The sequence below is a fragment of the Nyctereutes procyonoides genome, unplaced genomic scaffold (genome assembly GCF_905146905.1).
Source record: "Nyctereutes procyonoides isolate TBG_1078 unplaced genomic scaffold, NYPRO_anot_genome, whole genome shotgun sequence".
Taxonomy (NCBI): Eukaryota; Metazoa; Chordata; class Mammalia; order Carnivora; family Canidae; genus Nyctereutes; species Nyctereutes procyonoides.
Window position 1 is genome coordinate 24,333,798 of NW_026575147.1, and position 21,341 is coordinate 24,355,138.

Here is a 21,341-nt window from a genome sequence, read left to right on the forward strand (position 1 = left end):
TGAGGTTGCTGTTCCTGTAGATTTTCTCTCCTCCTTTGTAGTCTTTATGGCTTGTGATCTATCCTTCTTTCCCTCTTGAAAAGTTCCCTTTAATATTTCTTGCAGGGGTAATGTAGTGGTCATGAACTCCTATTGTTTTTGTCTGTCTGGGAAACTCTTTTTCTCCCCTTCTATTCTGAATGACAGCCTTGCTGGAAAAGGATCTTTGGCTGCATATTACTCCCATTCAGCACGTTGAGTATATTGTGCTTCTCCCTTCTGATCTATTAGGTTTCTGTGGAGAGATCTGCTGCTAATCTTATTTCTCTTCCACTATAATTATGCAGGGGAAAATCCCAATCTTTTGGTATTGGTTGGGACCTGATTTGTGACCCAGTAATTTAATTTAGGGATTTCTTTTCCATTGCTGCTCTCAGGATGTTTTCCTCATCTCTACATTTTGCAAATTCTACTCTAATATGTCTTGATGTTGGTCTGCTTTTGTTGATTCTGGCCTGAGTTCTCTGTGTCCCCTGGATTTGGATGTCACTTTCCTTCAGCAGATTAGGGAGGTCTTCAGTATAACTTCCTAGGGTAAGCTGTCTGCCCCATTTCTCTGGGACACCTATGCTCTTCCTGTTATTATGCTTTATGAGGTCACCAGTTCTTTAAGTCTATATTTGTGATTTTTTTCTTTCCTTTGACATTTCAGCTTCATTACTCCCCATAATGTAATTTTTTAAATCATTTATTCATTCTTCTGCTTCTTCTATCATTGTGCTCATTGTTTCTGGTGGATTTTGCATCTCGATTACAGGATTTTTTTTTCAGACTGACAAGTGTTTAAATCTTTTATCTCTGTGCTAAGGGACTCTCTGGTGTCTCTATCCTTTTCTTATGCCCAGAGCATATCCTTAGATACTGTTTTAAATTCTGGGTGAGGCATATCACTTATATCTGTTGGAATAGATCTCTGGCTATGACCTTGTTTTGTTCTTTCTTTTGGGATGAAGTCTTCCCTCTTGGCATTTTGCCCAAGACTCTGTCTTCTAGGTGTTAGGAAATCTTTATGTTTTCTTGTCATGGGGGTAATTGTATTAAGAAGAGGTTGTATGCTAACCAGGCAGGTCCTGGGCTTCAAGAAGTGTCTGGAGTATGCTGTGTACTCTGATGCTGTGTTTTGACCTGAGCTCTTTCCCTCAGGTCACCTTGCAGCATTTCCGCCTGCCTGCAGTGAGGCCCTTGTCCAGTGTGTGGTGAGTTTTACCTAGGTGTGCTCTGGTCATCTGGGTAGAAAGGCTAGATCCAGTATCATCTAGAGCTGGTGCTCTATCACTCCATGGTCTGTAGACTTAGGTGTGGGGAGTGGGTGCTGGTTGTCTGGAGGGGAGAGGCCCAGCTGCTGTTCCGGGTCTCAGGTACACTTGCCTTCATAAGAAAGCACCTGCAGAGCATAAGGGGATGGGGATTGGTGTAAGTTTCTCAAGCTCCCACTTTGTTCTCTATATTGCTGCCTGAAGTACTCAGTGTTGACTAGGAGGGGAAAAAAATGGCATCATGCATTCAGTGTTCACACCCACAGCTATTCAGGAAGCCATCATAGAAGAGGGAACCATGTCCCCTCATTGGCCCCAGGCTTCCCTCAGATTCCTGCCTTCCCCCTGTCTGTGTCTGAGCTGTCTGACCCCCAGTGGCTCAGTGCTCCTGTTTTATCTCATGCATGCAGGCTGGGTTTCAAAACTCCAAATTTTAGGGACCCAGTGTGGGATGGAGCCACATTAATCCTCTGGGGTAGGGTCTGGCCCATTGTGGCCAGTGCCACTATGCCCCTGAAGGACAGTCATGTGAACACACTGGGGCTTGCAGTTTATGGTGAAGCACAGCGAAAAAACCAGTGTCCAGGTTAGCTGCCCTCAGCAGCTGCCTCTGCTCCTATGGTAATGCGTGGTAATTCAGTGCTGTCTGCTGCCTGTTTTGTCCCTGAGCGGCAGTGCCACCTCTCCCAGATGCACTGCAGTGGGCCCCAGGGGATCCTCAGACATGCTGTCTGCTGCTGGACCTCTGCCCCCTCTCCACCAGGAGCACTTCAGAGCTGGCCAGGCTCCACTCATGGGGACGGGATGGAGTTCTGAGACTCCAGACTCTGAGCTCCACTGCTTCCAAGAACTTTCTATAATCAGCCCCTTTCGCTTTCTCCCCTCGATGGCTTTGGAGAATGTTTCTCTTGTGCAGTGCCCCGTGCGTGTCCTCTTCCACACGCACTCTCCTATCTCTCCATGATTTTTACTATGTTTTTCATATTTTTGTATATTTAAATTTTTTTCTTTAATGAGAATTTATTTCATTTTAATTAGTGAATACATTATTAATGATATGAAACTAATGTATTACTTGTGGATGAGGCACTGAGCTCTCTGGAACCCCCATCCTGTATAAGCAAAACTCTCCCTCCATCTTAAGCCTCTTGCAGGCTCACTCCATTTTCTGCCTGTCACTGGAACCTTGAGCTGACCTTGAGCTCCTACATACAAGAGGACTAAGGCCACTCCAGACCATCACTGTCCCCTCCCTGAGACTCATGGCAGCTGTTGGCATTACTCTCTCCTCCACTGTTGGCTGTCATTAGCAAAGCTGGTCTCTTTCCCTCGTGTGTCTCCCCCCTATCCTCGGTCCTCATCATCTTTCTTGACAGCTTCAATATCTACATGGATGACCCGCCGAATGCCCTGGCTCCTCGCTTCCTCGGGTTCCCATGGCCAAATAATGACCTTTACTTCCACGCCAGTACTGTCATCCTCTCCCATTTTGTATACACATCACCAAAACTTGTATCACCTTCAAAATATTACACACAGTAACCCCAACTCATCTTCTATGACACTTCCACCATATTTCACATTTATCACGACATAAAATCTGTTGACTTCTCCATCTCAATCTGCCTTTTCCTTTCTTCACATTTCTTCTCCTCATTAGGCTCCATGGCCCATCACTGTAATGACCTAACACCTCTCTCTCTCTCCACCACACTTGTCGGAACCTGGATGCCCACAGTCCCAAGTCTGCACCCAAATGTTGAACTTTGCCAGATATGCACAACAGGGCAAATCGGCTTTACAATTCATGATCCCACAGCCCAGATGACCCCTCTTTGTAACCTACCACCCCAGTGTTTTTATTGCTGGTAAGATTACTGTCCCTGTTTTCAGGAGAAACATTTTTTTTTCTCCTCTTATACCTTCTACTCTTCCCAGGTGGTCGCTCCAATCTTTCATCACCTTAGCTTATACTTGGTTGAGAAAGCAGGAACTATCAGATGCTTGCTTCCTTACTTTCCACCATCAGATTTACAAACTTACTTGCATCCATTCTGTTGTTTATCTTTCCCTTTCCTCAACAACTGAGGGAATGCTTCCTTTCTTATCAAAGTCTAATCCTTCCACGTGTTTTCTGGCTCCCATCCCTTCTCAAGTAATTTGCTTCTTAGTAATCTCTTCTTTTTCCTGCAATAACTATTTTTCCTTAACTCATTTCCTATGTCATACTAACACAGGGTCTTCCATCTTTTAGCATTTCAGCACATGCTAGGCAAGGCCAAGAGTTAAGGCTCTAGTTATGTTATTGGGTAGACATCCCATAAAATCAACACACTCACATGCACATATATGTGAACCCAACATCTAACAAGTAATTTTCTGAGTTTCAACTAACTTGTCTTTTCACCCTTAAAAACCTGTGTCCCAGATTTAGATTCAGCATCCTTTCTGAGGTTGTTATAAGCTGTGGTAACCTTAACTTATGGAATAAACCTTTTTAAATGGATTTTTTTTCTCATTCAATTATTTAGGTTCAATGTTTATGTGACAGTGTTGAGAACTCTGAATATGTTTCCATCAAAGTATTTCTACTCTCTGGACACCTCGGGGTAATTTCTGACATTATGATAAATATAAAAACCTGAATGACTGAACCTGTGAATGCAAGTAGTTATATTATGGCATTATAAAATAGCTCTCAAAAGAACCCATTCAGTCATATATATTAGAGTTCATTTCTATAAAATAAAATTTCACACTAGGGAATCTCAGGAATAGTTGCTTTATATGATTCTAGGCTTTGATTCAAGCACAACAGGGAAAAAAATGCTTCTGGCATTTCCAGAAGAATACAAGAGGGAAGGTGGATCTTGATATTGTTGGTCATAATTCTTAGCTGCAGTATTGACAAAATATGACTATTTTTTTGTGGAATTTGTTTAAACATATGAATTTTTATATTTAGTAGCTAATATAAATAAAATACAAATAAGCGAGCATTTTTGTTCATATATATAAATAGGCAAATTTAAATCTGTCAAAAAATGACAATTGAAGTATGGTAGATTTCTTTGGGCTTCCTCTTCACTCTTGGTTATCTCGCCTTTGGAAGACTCCTCCTCCACTGTCTTCCATGATATACATCTCCTTTTCTTCTGACCTCTTTGTCTACTAAGGAGTTTATTCTCCTTTGATGGTCTCTGTTCCTCCAATCCCTGCTTCTCACTTTATTCTCTCTCTGGGGATCTCACTCATGCCTTTTCACCAACTGCAGATGACTTCCACATGTCTTCTTTGAGGGCCACATTGCTCTTTAGAACTTTAAAATCAAGGATGTATCTTCCTGCTGGGAAACTACTTGTGTGATCCATGGGCACTTCAAGCATCACATGCCCCAAACTCATATAACCCTTTTCCCAAATATGTTGCTCCTTCTGTGTTCCCTTGTTCAGAAGATAACAACCTTTTCCCAACGTGAAACATTGGGGCTTATCTGAGACTTCTTTCTCTCCCTTGCCTTAAAATTAATTGTTCAGTATCTCCTATTGAAACTATAGCCTAAATATCTTTTAAGTTTCTCTATCATCTCCATCTTCACTTTTGATGACTTGATTGATGAATCAATATTTCCGTAATATTCCATAATTTTCTCCCTTGTTTAGAGACGATTTGTGAATATGTTCCTTACATTTTGTCAGAAGGATTTTCTTAATATGTACATAATGTCATGTCCCTTCAATGCTCAAAATCCTTTAATGTCTCTTCTTTATTTTTAAAGGCTTTTTAAAATTTTTAATTCTAGTTAACATACAATGTTATATATTAGTTTCAGGTGTACAGTATAGATTCAACACTTATATACAACACCCAGGGTTCATCACGACAAGCATACTCCTTAAAACCCACCACTTCTTTCACCCATCCTCTCACCCACTTCCTCTCTGGTAATCATTAGTTCCCTCTAATTTAGGGTCTGTTTCTTGGCTTGTCTCTTTTTTCTTTCTTTACTTATTTTGTTTCTTAAACTCCACATATGAGTGAGTGAGTCATATGAATACCTCCTCTTTGCTCTCAGGAGAACATTCATACTCAATCTACAAGGTGTTTTTGATATTATCTTTCTCCCATTCATACCCATTGCACCAGGATTGATCATAAACTGCATTTGAAAAGGGAGACAGAACATGAGAGACTCCTAACTCTGGGAAATGAACAAGAGGTGGTACAAAGGGAGGTGGACAGGGGGTGGGGGTTACTGGGTAACGGGCACTGAGGGGGGCACTTAATGGGGTGAGCACTGGGTGTTATGCTATACGTTGTCAAATTGAACTCCAATAAAAAATTAAATAAACTGCATTTGATTTGCAAATATTGCTCTGCTGCCTCGCCTCTCTGCCTTTGAACACACTGTTTGCTGTCTTTCCCTGGGGTGACTCTCTTCCATTTGCTGCCCAACTTACTCCCACCTATCCCTGTGAGAGTGAGCTCAAGCAACATCTCGCCTAGGAAGACTGTCCCAGTCTGATTAGATATCTCCCTATGTGCTAACACACTCTTCTGTTCATACAGCTACCAGGCAATATAATACAGCAATACTCATTTATCTTCTTCTGTGTCCTTCACTGGATTGTGAAATTCCTCAGCATAAAGCTCTGTCTTTTTAATCTCTATATCCACATGGCCTAGCAAGTAATACTTACAAACATTAAATAGAAATCTGTCTTAACAACTCCTATTGAAGAATATCTGTGCATTGGGTCATTCAAGTATTATAGTTGATATTGAAATTGAGCATTGGTGGTGATACCCACAATTAAACATCCATTTTTCTCAGCATCAAGTGACCATAGATTTGTTGCCATGGAAAGGAAAAAGTAGATTTTAACATGGTCTGCGGAAAGTGTCCTAAAGATTGTAAATCCTCTAATGGCATTATGGTAGCACCATTAATAACAGATATTGTTCCGAATTCTCAATGCATTTTTACTTACATGAGAAACCTAACTATTTTCAAGCACTTACGGTTTGTCTCACTTACGGTTTCTAACTTGCATCCAGCTGAAATGTAGCTAGCTGGAGATTTTGAGAGGTAATACTCTTTCATCATTTATACAAGTGATGCAGCTTCTATAATCTTTAGGAGGCTCATATGAACCACTAATTTGTGAAAGATGAGTTGACATTTTAGAGATCATCAGAATCTTCCTTGAGGCAGAATTTAGTCTTGCTTCTAATAGCCAACAATCACAAAATATTCACGTACTTGCTAACATTCATATTCCTGAACATCACTATACAACTTCATTTTACTGTACAGCCTTCAACATCAATTATTTCTTATTTCCAACTTTTTTTGTTATGAAGCTATAAAATTATGAAAACATGAGGATTAGAATATTCTTTTAACATTTTCCTTGACTATGTTCTTTAATGGAAAAATGAAATTATTCAGCTAACATGGAGACTTACTTAAACACTCCATTTCTTTTCATTGTCAGTCTGCTTCTTTCCAAGGGAAAGAGATAAGTCATTCCTTCAGCATAAAGGACAGAGAATCCTAATTCTTCTAGAACTCCATCTTAGGAGCCAGACTCTTGTTGAGATTATAGTCTAAAACATACCCTGCACCCATTTTTAAAAATTTCAAGTGTTTCTTTAAATTCTAGTTAGTTAACACATATGGTAAAATTGGTTTCAGGTGTAGAATTTAGTGATTCATCATTTACATATAACACCAGTGCTCTCCCCTTTGTTTCGTCAATGTAAGGATAGACAGGAATCTCCAGGATCCAAAGTTCAGGAGACACAATCATGTGGTAGTGTGCAACAAGAGTTCAGCACCAGACAGTGGGACAGCACTCCACCACCCATCTTTGATTGTTTTCAGTTCTCCCTACACACCATCACCCAAAATGAAACACATTACATGATTTTTGGGGGATGCCAGAAGAAAAATATTAGAACTAAAAATGTAAAAGTGAAGTTTTATTAGTATTAAGTATTAAATATATGGATAGACAGGAGCACATGTGTATAACTTTAAATATTTATATATATAAAGCATGGATGCTCAAAATATTTTTACTGATATATACATAGTCAAATGAGTTTTGAGATTGTTTCTAGAGATGACGGGCACCACTGAAAAGTTTGGTCACAGTAAAGGCATGATGAAAGGTGAATTTTAGGAAGAATAACCTAAGAACAATACAAAATTTAGGTATTAGAAAAAATATACGTTGAATTTAGAATAATTAATTAGGATTTATTTCAAGAATCTAAATATCAACTAGGCTGGCAGCATTGGGGAAACAGGTACCATTGCAAAAGATGTTGTAAAAGCAGAATCTTAGATGTTAGAAGTGAAAAAAACGTGTCAATGAATATGTGGAAATTTCAAGCTAGGCTGGCTAGGAACAAAAAACAAGAGTAAGCAGGTATGGGACTCAAAACACAGTGTAATCGCTGCTGGCAAAAGGGTCCACATAAATAATGTGGAATCTATGGTATTTTTTTTCTGGAAATCCTTATAGTAGGACATACGTAGTTAATAGCACAAAACCTTACTGGGAAATTCAAGATTGTGGAGCAATATTGAACTCACATTTGTGAAATTATGATTTTTTTATGCTCGAAAAAATAAAACAATGCTCAGAACTCTCTAAGTATTTTTTAAGAAGGGAAGGTGCCAAGGGGGAGAGAGAGAGAGAGAACCTAAGCAGATTCCATGTTCAGCATGGAACCTGAGGGCGGGGCTCCATCTCACAACTGTGAGATCGAGATCATGACCTGAGCCAAAATCAAGAGTCAGATGCTTAACTGACTGAGCCACCCAGGTGCCCCAGTAGTTTTTTATCCACTAAATAAATAATAAATGTTGGATAAGAAACAGCAACCAATTCAGGAAACATCAATAACACGTACACATATATAGTTGGTAATGATAATTATAAGAAATTAATTTTTTGAGGTACACAAAAGCTCCCATTGCCTTATTCCCCTCAGGACATGGCAGGAAGCCTTCCCACTTGGACAAAAGCTAATTGTTCAAAGGAAAGTAGAAACGGAATTCCACTCATTGGTAATTTCCATTCCATGAAACACATACTTTCATCTTTTCCCAAGTCTTCCAAAATATTAGTTTATCTCAGTGGTAAAGGGAAATATCTACAGATTGTCATCTTGTTTTTGAGAGCCATTCAGAACGAAAGAGGCATACTACAGGCTTGGGACCAGGAACAGATATGATTCATTAAAAAAAGGCAGAAGCCAAACTGTTCATCTCTGGTACATAAAAAATTACCACTGTTGTTGTTAAAACCATATGTTCTAGGTAAGAGGACAGGTTTTGTATTCACTCTGACATTTGTTCTGAGGAATGTTAACATACTTAATGCGAGCATGTGCTTAGCAGCCATTTGTAAATTTGAAAGGTAACCCGGAGTTAAAAACAAATGAGTGAGGAAGATAAAGAAACCTCATCTGAGATATTTCTCAATTATCACTGTGTCTGCATGTGAAAGCAGAAGTGAGGACCTGTGACATTTGTCATTATCTCAGAGCTTTAGGTATGCAGATTCAACCTTTAAAAGTTTGTTCACTCCCAAGGAATTAAAAAAATAAAACCTTAAAAAATATTAAGCAGCTGTGAGGTGGATTTTGTAGAGGCCTTGGTCACTGGAAGTGACAGTGATTTGCATCTTTCAGCTGAAACTGAGCTCAGTTCCTTAGTCCTGGGTTTAAAGAAACAACACTTTCCACTTTCTATTGATGTAGATCATAGGAAGCAAAGGGGAAGGATAACAATGTGCATTAAATAGAAAAGAGTACAAAGCAGATGTGCTCATCTTGATGAAGGAAAACGAAGTGAAGACAACTACATAACTTCCACCCATTAATGGGTGACTAGCTCCCTAGAACCCCCTTACCTTGACTTCATTCAATCACTATTCCTTCTCCCTACCCCCGAGTCACCAAATGCACCAACCTCTAGCATGCTAGATTTGTTTTGTCTTCATTTGAACTTATAAATGGACTCACAAAACAAAAACAAAAACAATAAAAAAAAATAAATGGACTCACGTGTATGTTTGCATACAATGGACGCATAAGTTGACCAATACATTCTTTTGTGTTTGGCTTCTATTCCTCAGCAATAGGTCTGAGACAAATCCACACTATTATGTAGAACAATAGTGTGTACATTTTCATGACTGGTAGCATTCCATCATATGAGTAGGCCACAATTTATTTATCTACACTCTTGTTGATGAGTATTTTTATTGTTTCTAGTTTGGGCTAATGCTATAATATTATTGTTAATGTATTTTGATACACAGGGGTCTGCTTTTTCTGTTGGGTTCATACCTGCTAAAAAGTGAACCATAGGCCCAATACAGCATCCCTTGGGTTAAAGCCCCAAGTCCATAAACCGAGACTTACTACCTAACCTAACTACAATATCACACCTCCTCCCCTCAAGAAATGCAACCTTAAAACCAGTTGCCAGAGGACCTGCCTGGTCAGCACTAGGAAATTTACTCATAGACCCCTTCTGTTCCCCTCAGGAAGACAATTTTGCCTAAAACAACGGATTCTTTGCTAATAATTTCTTTTTTTTCTTTTTTCTCAATCTTTATTTTTAAAAGATTTTATTTATTTATTCATGAGAGACACAGAGAGAGGCAGAGACACAAGCAGAGGGAGAAGCAGGCTCCCTGCAGGGATCTCAATGCAGGACTCGATTCCCAGACCCCGGATTCATGTCCTGAGCCAAAGGCAGATGCTCAACCACTGAGCTGCCTAGGGGTCCCGCTTCTCTACCTTTAAAAACCTTTCCTTTTCTGTATCCTTTAGAGCTCCCCTCCACTTGCTAGACAGGATGTTGCCCGAGTCATGAGTCGGTTAAATAAATCCAGTTAGGTCTTTTAAATTTCCTGTTGAACTTTTGTTATCGAACGTAACTCAGAGTGAAATTGTTCCGTCATACAGTATGTATAGATATATTCAACTCTATGTTGAATGCCAGTCTTCCAAAGTGGTTATACCAATTCACACTACCACCAGACATCCCTCCCCATCCCATGCTGGCATCGGCCTTTCTAATTTGACCATTTGGGTAATTTGACCATTTGGTTATAATTGTGTCACACCATGGTTTCAACTTGCATTTCCCTGACAACTAACGAGGTTGAGTATCTTCTCATGTTTATTGGCCCCTTAAATGTCCCCTTTTCTTTTTTTAATATTTTATTTATTTAGTTGAGAGAGAGCAAGAGAGCACACTTAGCAGGGGGAGAGACAGAGGGAGAAGCACACCCCCTCCTGAGCAGGGAGCCATCCAGGTGCCCCTGAATAAAACTAATATTCAAGGGGATCCCTGGGTGGCGCAGCGGTTTGGCGCCTGCCTTTGGCCCAGGGCGCGATCCTGGAGTCCCGGGATCGAGTCCCCACATGGGGCTCCCGGTGCGTGGAGCCTGCTTCTCCCTCTGCCTGTGTCTCTGCCTCTCTCTCTCTCTCTCTCTCTGACTATCATAAATAAATAAAAATTAAAAAAAAATTAAAAAAAAACTAATATTCAAAACTATTGATTGCTTACACCTGGTCAAAACTATTGTTCACTTTTCCAGTGTATCATCTACCTTTTTCTGATTGATTTACAGGGTTCTTGTATAAATTCCAGAATCAATTCCTTAGTTTGTTATATGTATTACATATATATTCCATAGCTTTTCTCCATATCTCTACAGCTTTTTAAATTCTTTTAATAAGATATTTTGATAAACAGAAATTCTTATTGTTAGTGGTGTGATTTATCAGTCCTATGACTTACTGCTAAATCTTTTAAGTCATAAAATGGATCTTGACATTTATCAAGTGCTTTTCTGCATCTCTTAATTGATTTTATGAATTTTCTTTTTTATTCTTTGAACTTGATGAATTACAACTCCTTGATTTTTATTTTGAAAAATTTCAAACTTAGAAAACATTTAAAAGAACAATTCGATGAACACCTATAGATCTTTCACTTACATTTACCAATTATTAACATTTTGCTGTGGTGGTTGTATCTATTTATCTATCTATCTGACATCTATCAAAGTACACCTGACAAAATATAAATTAGTGATAGCCTAGGGCTAGAGATGAATGTGGAGGTTGGGCTGTGACAGCTAATGGCTTTCATTTGGGAGTGATGAAAATGTCCTAAAACAGGTTGCCTTGATGGCCACACACCTTGGTTAATATGCAAAAACCACTGAATTATGAATTTTATTTTCTTTCATCTTTTTTGATTTTAAGTAGGCTCCAGCCCAATGTGGGATGTGAACCCATGACCCTGAGATTGAAAGTTGCATGCTCTACCAATTGAGCCAGCCAGGTGTCCCTGAATTGCGCCTTTTAATTGTTTCTTATAAAACTGTCACCAAAAAAATTATTGCAGACCTCTTGACCTTTTCTTCCTTAAATACTTTAGAATGCATCCCCTGGGCACCTGGGTGGCTCAGTCGGTGAAGTGTCTGCCTTTGGCTCAGCTCATGATCCCGGGGTCCTGGGATCGAGCCCCACATCTGGCTCCCAGCTCAGCGGGGAGTCTGCTTCTTCCTCTGCCCTTCCCCCTGCTCATGATCTCTTTCTCTCTCACTCTCTCTCTCTCTCAAATAAATAAACAAAATCTTAGAAAAAAAATAGAATGCATCTCCTAAGAATTGGAGCTAAGATGTTCTATAAGTAAACAGCATTTTTCTGTGATCCAGAGAGCCAGTGTTTCCATTAGACTGTGTGCGTGTGTGTAACTGTGGCAAGTGGGTGAGACACCCACAGTTTTAGAGGCCACATTCCATTGAAAACCTTCCATAAGCAGATGTCAGATGTAGTGTAGAGACTTTCTCGAGGCCTTTTCTAGCCCTCTTCAATTTGGTGAGCCCAAGTGAACTCAGCTTCTGCTAAAGCAAAGAGAGCAGAAATATTGAGTACAATTTTCTTCTCACTTGTTCAAGAGCAGATCTCTAGCCGTGGACTTGACATGCCACAGTGCCAGTGGCTAAGCTGGCGGAGTCCACCCTGACCTTGGAAGTCACTCAAGGAAGATGGTAGCGCTGCTGTCAGCCTGGGCTCTTGAGCGACGTGCGCATGGAAGGGAGTCACCACCACCCCACAGCACATGCCCTGGGCTGCAACTTGAATTGCTGTCTTGTTTGAGTCACTACGTGTTCTGTGCCCTCTGCTGCCATGGCAATGGTACCCTAACTGATGTCATAGTTTCTGGAATCACAAGAGGAAGAGAGCTGTTCTACTGCCTTCTTATGACATTCTCTCATCGTATGTGTAGCTGGAAGACACAGGCCACACTTCCAATATTCATGAATCATTGGGAAAATTCACTTTGGAAGCCAGGAGGATTTGAAGCAGCTGCTTGACAAGGAAAAGGACCTGGCTGACTGGCACCCAGCCACTCTCCATTCCCTTTCAATCCTCTACCCTAGCGTGCATCCGCTTACCAAGGAGGAACACGTCTTCACATTTGCAGCCCTATCAGCTGTTCTCCTGCAGTACCCCAAGCCAGCAGCTGTCACTTCTCCTGTGACAAGGCCAGAGTTAATTTTTCTGAGCATATCTACTTTGTTAAGTAAATATTGATCCTAGTTCTCAATATTTCTTCTTTTACTGTTTATGTAATTCTGTGTGTCCATGAGCAGCTTTGATCTATGTGCACAAGGCTGACTGAGCTAATTCCTATGACACCTGCACACTTGGCAAATTTCCCTTGACAAGAAGTCCTCATGTTTGGGTTTTGGGTTTTAGGTTTTTTTTTTTTCTATCATATATAAGTGAAGGAACCTCTTGCTTTCCCACTAGCATTTGGCATATGCCCAGCGGCATTTTGAAACCATCTGAGATTTTCAGGGAGGACTATTTTAAAAATATCTGAGCATAGACAAGAAGGAAGGATGAGTGCTTTCAAATGCATGTTTTTATTACTAGAAAGTTTCCAGAATTCTAAAATTACAGTCCCCAAATTCTTTTTATTTCTTTATGGACCAGAAAAGGCTGAGATAGAATCCAATATAAAGCCACATGCAACGATATTTCCTAATATTAATATTCTGTGGGGGAAAAGGGTGACATTAGAGAGGGATTCATTTCTGCTAGATGCACGTTTTTACATAAATTAATGCCTGAATGTACAGTTTCACTGCAGAGCTTTAATTGGCAAATCAAAACCACAGCAAAGATTCATCTTGCCTCCTTTTCCTGTATGTCCTGAACAAACAGGAACCTTAAGGCACCTGGCTGGCTCAGTCGGTAGCACGTGAAACTCTCGATCTTGGGCTTGTGAGTTCCAGCCCCACATTGGGTGTAGAGACTACTTAAAAATAGAATCTCTTAAAAAAAGAATATAATACCATAAAAAGTAATAAAATAAATAAATAAAAAGTAACCTCGAATCATGGTTTCCTCACTATCAGAGACACTGGAATCCCATCAAATATCTAGAGCACCAACTATATCCAAATTATCAAGGTAAAACCAAAATCTCAATTTCCCCGCTTCAGGCAATGATCTACAAGTACAGTTCCTCAGTTCTCCAAAACTTATACCTACTCAATGCCATCGAGTCTTTTCTAATGCTTAGGTGAGAAGAAGACACATTTTGCTCTTTAGACGGATTATAGTTTGAAACTCAAATAATGCGGGCTGTCAGTGAAGAGCACATAGTCATCCTTTTTTTCATCTAAACAGAAGGCCCTAGGCACAGGCTTCAGAAGAAAATTTCTGAAGACGTGTGGAGAAGCCCAAGAATGTATGCCTGTGCATCTCTATAAATATAGTTAAGTCTACCTATAGCGATTGCATAAGGTATACATTATATCACACCAGAGACTTTTGAAGAGGTGATCCTTCACATGCATATAAGTTTAAAACAAGACATTTTCTGCACTCAATAAGTTACTAGCCTCTGAGACTCATAAGAGAAATTCTGAATTGACAATTTTCCTCCGGAAAAAGTATGAAAGAAGGACCCTGTCAAACAATAATTTAATAATTTTCTCTTCTGTGTAACATTCAGTAAGTCCAGTTATTTTCTCTAACCAAGATCTATACATACCTTGAAGTAAATGATACTGCATCCACTGGACGCATTTTACATATATTCTGGCTGAAGACCAAACCCAATCTAATTTCCACAATAAATGAAGAATAATTAGAAAAGTAATGCATCTTAAAGCCTTATTTGCTTTTTCTTTTCAGGATTAAAGGAAAATATGTATAAGAAATTTTATAAGGTTCAATCAACACTAAAACTTGTCTTTTAAAACTTGGATCTGGTCTGAAATGTAATAATGTGAAAGGCAGGCCCATGAAAATTCATGAACTACAAAGAAAGTTCTCTTTAACTGGTAGTCACCCTGGAAACCCATTATTAAATTAATATTAACCCTGAGAGGAGAAAAATAGAATTAAGTAAATATATAGAACCAAGTATGACAGACTGGAGCTGAATAATTTTGTACTGGTACTATTCACCACCTTTGCTCACTCTGAAAATAGTTTTCTCATGATGTTCAGCCAGGATCCTCTCAGCCCAAAAGTCTTTATATAACAGGATATTGGTGTACTTCTATTCTATAACATAAGACCCAATGAGGTTTATGAAGATATTTTATAAGAATGTCATAGTCTTGAGGTATCTGGCTGGCATAGTCAGTGGAGGATGCAACTCTTAACCTCAGGGTTATGATTTCAAGCCCCATGTTGGGTGTAGAACTTACTTTAAAAAATAAAATTAAATATCAAAACCAAAAAAGACTGTCATGACTTCACTCTGAGTGAGAATTTTGTACACTTCCTATTAATTTGAGCATCTTTATGTACAACCATAAAGAAAGCTCAATAAAGGGAAACCTGGGTGGCTCAGTGATTAAACATCTGCCTTTGGCTCAGGCCATGATCCTGGGGTCCTGGAATCAAGTCCCACATTGGGCTCCTCACAGGGACCCTGCTTATCCCTTTGCTGATGTCTCTGCCTCTCTCTGTGTGTCCCTCATGAATAAATAATAAAATCTTTTAAAAAAGAAGGCTCAGTAAAATCCTCCACGCTGAAAAAGGTGGAATAAGTTTTCTATTTATTTGTCCCAGTATCTACAAAAGCATTTCCGCCAATATACTGAACGGTGAACGGCTGAAGTCTTTTCCCCTGATCAGGAACCACGTAGAGATGTCCTTGCTCGGATCTCGTTTCTCACCATTTCTATTCAACATTCTTCTGGATGTCCTAACCAGTGCAATAAGGCAAGAATTTAAAAAAGAAACCCATAGATCGAAAGACGAAAGTAGAACCGTCTTTATTTGCAGGTAATATAAGTGCGTACTAAGAAATTTACAAGAAGGCTACTGCAACCTAACTGGTTAATGTATCAGGGCCACAAGACATATCCATACATCAAAAGCAATTATATCTCTATATCACAATAAAAACTGGAAATGAAATGTTAAGATAATAGCATAAAGACACAAAAGACTTAGGGATAAATTTAATAAGATATACCCAAGACATACTTTATACATATTAAAAATCTATAAAACACTACTGATAAAAATTAGAGATTTTAATAAATGGAGAGATAAACTTGCTCCTGATTGGATACTGTTACGGTGTTAATTCCCCCCAAAGTGATCTCTAGTTCAGAACCTTCTTTAGTAGAAACTGAAAAATTGATTCTCAAATGTACATGGAAATGAGGAGACCTAGAAGAGCCAAAACTATTTTGAAAAAGAGCAAATTTGGAAGACTTACCTACCTGCTCTCAAGGTTTCCTGCAGAGCTGATGTTATTCAGCAATGTAGATTTATTTATTTATTTATTTATTTATTTATTTATTTATTTATGCAATGTAGTTTTAATACAGACACTTAGATCAATGTTACAGATAGAGAGTTCAAAATTAGAGCCACATGTATTTATGATCAACAAATTTTTGACAGAGGTGCCAAGGTAATTCAGTGATGGAAAGGATTATCTCTCAACAAATGGGGTTGGGACAACTAATTATCTATATGGAAAACAAAATAAACCCAACCTTTACCTCATACCACACATAAAAATTCCTCTTGTGGGCTGAATTGTACTCCCTGTCCCCCTACCACCACCAAATTCATGTGCTAAAGTCTTAACCCTCAATACTTTTCAAATATAGAAAAGATCTTTAAAGAGATTATGAAGTATAAGTGAAATATCATTAAGAATGGTCATATTTCAATATGACTGGTGGGATTTTTTTAAAGATTTATTTATTTATTTATTTATTTATTTATTTATTTATTTATTTATTTAAGAGCGTGAGCACATGCACTAGTTGGGGGCGGGGGCACAGTGGGAGAGAATCCTCAAGCGGACTCCTCACTCAGTACAGAGCCTGACCCGGGGCTCCATCCCACAATCCAGGAGATCATGACCTAAGCCAAAAGCCAAGTGTCAGACACTTAACCAACTGAGACCCCAGCTGCCACATGACTGGTGTTTTTATAACAAAAGGGGCTTAGTCAACTATACTTTAATAGTAAAAACTTAAAAAAAACTCCACACGTGTGCCCCCAAATATGTTAATTACTATGAAATGTATTATAAAAAATTAGAAATTGCCTAAATTTCCTTTACTATGGGATTGTGGAAAATTCACTTTACAATCCAATAAATAAATAAATAAATAAATAATCAAACAGGAACTGGAAAAAACCTGTAATTCTAAAGAAAGAAGAAGAGATCAGGATTCAGACACACAGGAAAGATGGTATGAGTATGCAGGGAAGAGATTGTGGTCTACAAGCCAAGGAGAGAGGCCTTGGGCAGAACCAACCCAGCTGACACCGGGGTCTTAGCCTTCAGGCCTCCAGAACGTGGAGAACATACACTTCTGTTATTTAAACCACTCAGTCTATATAGTACTTTGCTATGGCAGTTCTAGCCAACTAATAAATACTCCTTAAAAAATTCTTACCCATTAATACATCTGTAATTTAAAAGTCTCCTCATAATAAAGAGCAGGCGCAAATGACTAACTAGTTCCAGTTCTACCAAAGAGTCAAGGAATAGATAATTTCCATTTCTTCCAGAGAATGGAAAAAGAGATAGTGAATCTAGCCTGCAGAGAAGTAAAAGATTTGAACAAAATATAAGCAAACCAAATGCAGCCATGTATTAAACCCTCATTGGGTTGATTTTTAAGAATTCAAGGCCAATTAATGTAATTCATTCACAATAACAAATCATCAAAGGAGAAAATTAAGGTAATCCAGAAAAATCATATGATGACAGTCAGCATCTATTCATAATAAAAATTCAGGAAGCTGAAAATGAAGAACAACATTCTTAATCTCTATAAAGGACATCCCCCCCAAAAAAAATCCTAAGAAAACATCATACGTAATCATGAAATGCTGAAAATATAAGATCAGAAACATCATTCTTCCTACTTAACGATTATTTCAAAGGCCTAGCCAAGCAGTAAGAAAAGCAAACAACAGGAAAATATAGAAGAACTAGTCAGAAGGAAATAAAATTGTCCTTCTCCAATTGACTTACTTCACTCAGCATAATACCCTCCAGTTCCATCCACGTTGAAGCAAATGGTGGGTATTTGTCGTTTCTAATGGCTGAGTAATATTCCATATATACATAAACCACATCTTCTTTATCCATTCATCTTTCGATGGGCACCGAGGCTCCTTCCACAGTTTGGCTATTGTGGACATTGCTGCTAGAAACTTCGGGGTGCAGGTGTCCTGGCGTTTCACTGCATCTGTATCTTTGAGGTAAATCCCCAACAGTGCAATTGCTGGGTCGTAGGGCAGGTCTATTTTTAACTCTTTGAGGAACCTCCAAACAGTTTTCCAGAGTGGCTGTACCAGTTCACATTCCCACCAACAGTGCTAGGGGTGGTGGAAGGGGAGGTGGGGATGACTGGGTGATGGGCACTGAGGTGGGCGCTTGACAGGATGAGCACTGGGTGTTATTCTATATGTTGGCAAATTGAACGCCAAAAAAATAAATTTATAAAAAATATAGAAAAAGAAATAAATAAAATTGTCATTATTTGCGAGATGATACAACTATCTACATAGAAAACGTAAAAAGAGCTGAAGGTAAATCATCATAATTAACCAGAATATAGGGCAGCCCAGGTGGTCTGTGGTTAGTGCCGCCTTCAGCCCAGGATGTGATCCTGGAGACCCGGGATTGATTCCCACGTCCGGCTCCCTGTGTGGAGCCTGCTTCTCCTTCTGCCTGTGTCTGTGCCTCTCTCTGTGTGTGACTCTCATGAATAAATAAAAATCTTTAAAAAATAATAAATAAAATAAAATAAAATACTTTTAAAAATTAACGAATATATATATATATATATATATGGCATGCTTGCTGGATAATACTGATCCACAAAATCCAATATACACTGATGACAAGCAGTTAAGATACCTTTCACAATAATATCAAAAATATAAATACCTAGGGAGAAATATAACAAAAGATATGCAAGGCCTCTAGAGACTACTTTTTTTTGTATATTTTTTATTGGAGTTCGATTAACCAACATATAGTATAACACCCAGTGCTCATCCCGTCAAGTGCCCCCCTCAGTGCCTGTCACCCAGTCCCCCCATTCCCATGCTCACCTCCCTAGAGGCTAAATTTTAAAAGATATTTAGGTTAAAAATTAAAGTTTAAGAACTCTATAGTACAATGGGTTTTACACTCAGATGTCTGCTATATATATATATTAGAATCTAACCTGATATTATATTTATATATATATTATATTATATTATATTATATTATATTATAATCTCCCCATTCTAACATGTAATGTGTAACGACATCAGGTGATTCCACTGTGTAAGTAACCCGAGTTACAAACCATTATTCTAGGATAGAAGAGCATGGGCTGGAGGAAGGGCACATGGGGCTTCCAAGGTACTAGAAATGTTCCACGTTTTCATTTGGGTGATGGATTCCTTGGAACATTAGTCCTTAAATCACACATACGCGTCTTATATACTTTGCTGTATTTTACATTGATCTCTGTACCTAAACAAATCTCATGTTTGTTATCACACTTTGATGTGTTCCTCCAGCCAGCAAACTCCCCGTGTGGCTGTGTAAACTTCTCATCTTGCCCTCGACTTCGGGGGTGACCTGGCATGTCAGTGACTCCTGGCTGAGGTAAATGATACAGCTCGGTCATAAAAGCACCTGCCAGATCTTTCCCTTTTATCTACCTCCATCCACTGTGAAGTGTCTCTCCCCCACTCCCTCCTACCAGGTATCAAAATCCCAGATAAAGAGGAAAGAAGTTGTCTGAAGCATTGTGTGCCCCCTGTAAGAAATCCAATTATTTATGGTCACTGGAGACATTTTCTGTTAAGCGTGTTAGTGAATGACCTAAACGTATAGTTTTCCTCCCACCGTTAGCAGATCTCTTCCTTTATCTCGCGTTGAAAAATCTTAAATAGTCCTTTGCCTTCTTCAAGATAAAGAAAAAAGTTAGTATAAGACAATGATGCCCTGTCACGAGGCAGAGAAGATGGAGACGTTGGCGGCTGATCTTTAGATATCATTTTCTTGCCTCTTTTTTTTAATTGTTCCTAGGACGATGGCTGATGCAATTTCTTGAATGCCAGCTGAGCAGGACCCCAATCCAGAGCAGGCCTGCCTTAAGTTCTGTGGCCAAGGAAGTGACACAGGGGAATTCAGTCATTGAAACCATTTCCAAGGTCTCCTGGAAGAGTGAGAGGGTAGGCCCTGAGCCCTCAGGGGGTGGTCTCAAGGTAGACCTGAAGATTAGCTGCATCTTGTGAGAAGTCATCCAACTACCTAACCCTTGGCACCAGTCCCCCCAGAGGGGTCAGAGGGCTCTACACAGGACTCCCACCTGGAGGTTCCGTGAATTGAACCATGTGAAGGCTGGAATCGTTGCCTTGGGGAGTGTTCCCACTTCAGGTGGCCCCACACAGCTCAAGGGAAAGAGGTATGATCGTTAAGCCCCTTGAAGCCCTCTGCTCCCACTACTCAGGAGATAAATCCACCAGCGAAGTTCCCAAGAAGGAGTTGAAGAGGGAAAGGTCGGGGTGGGGATCTAGCCACTGCCTCTTGTTACTGGCTGTGGCCTGTGCCTTTTCTGGACTTCGTGTTCAGAAAGGGTGAGAAAAAAAGCAGGAGGAGCCAGGGCTCTAGATCATTCCCAGAGGATGGCCCCAGATCACCAAAGGCAACAATGGTGGATTCCACAGTCACCTATGTTTCTCAGGCCTCCTCCCCTTGCTCGGTGTTCCCAACTTCTTTTTTTAAATTATTATTGTGCACAGATCATGCCTTTTAAGACACTTTTTTCCTAAGTGCCTCCCTCCATGAAGTTTTAAAAGTACAGCTATACTGGATATCTCTATTTCACTCCTATGCATAGACTTGTGGTTTCTCATGAGAATAAGGCTTCTATCCCTTCCCAAGAACCAGATTTTGCCCCCTTGGGGGTAATATCACCCATGTTGAAATGCTTGCCCTCACTCCTTTAGAGAGCCAGTTGCAGTAGATGTGGTTTGAAGAAAAAATATATCATGAGGCATCATGCCGCGGCCCACCTGGCAGGATGGCTGATGCTGGAGTGAGACACATCAGGACCTGCCCCCCGCCCCCAGCTCTATTCTTTCCTAGAGGGACCAGCTGATGGAATTTAGGAAATCCTCATAATCTCTCAACACTCAGTATCCTCATCTATAAAGCAGGGATAATTTACACCTTCAGGGGTGTAGGAAGAAATAAATGGTGAAATGTGTATTATAGCAACAAGCGCCCTCTTCTTTTTAGTTTCTGTCAAAAATATGTTTTTGGTTTATGGGGTCTATTTTGTGTTCTTCTCTTTTTTAAGATTTTATTTATTTATTCATGAGAGACACAAAGAGAGAGGCAGAAACATGGGCAGAGGGAGTGGCAGGCTCCTCATGGGATCTCAGGACCCCAGGATCACCATCTGAGCCAGAGGCAGACCCACA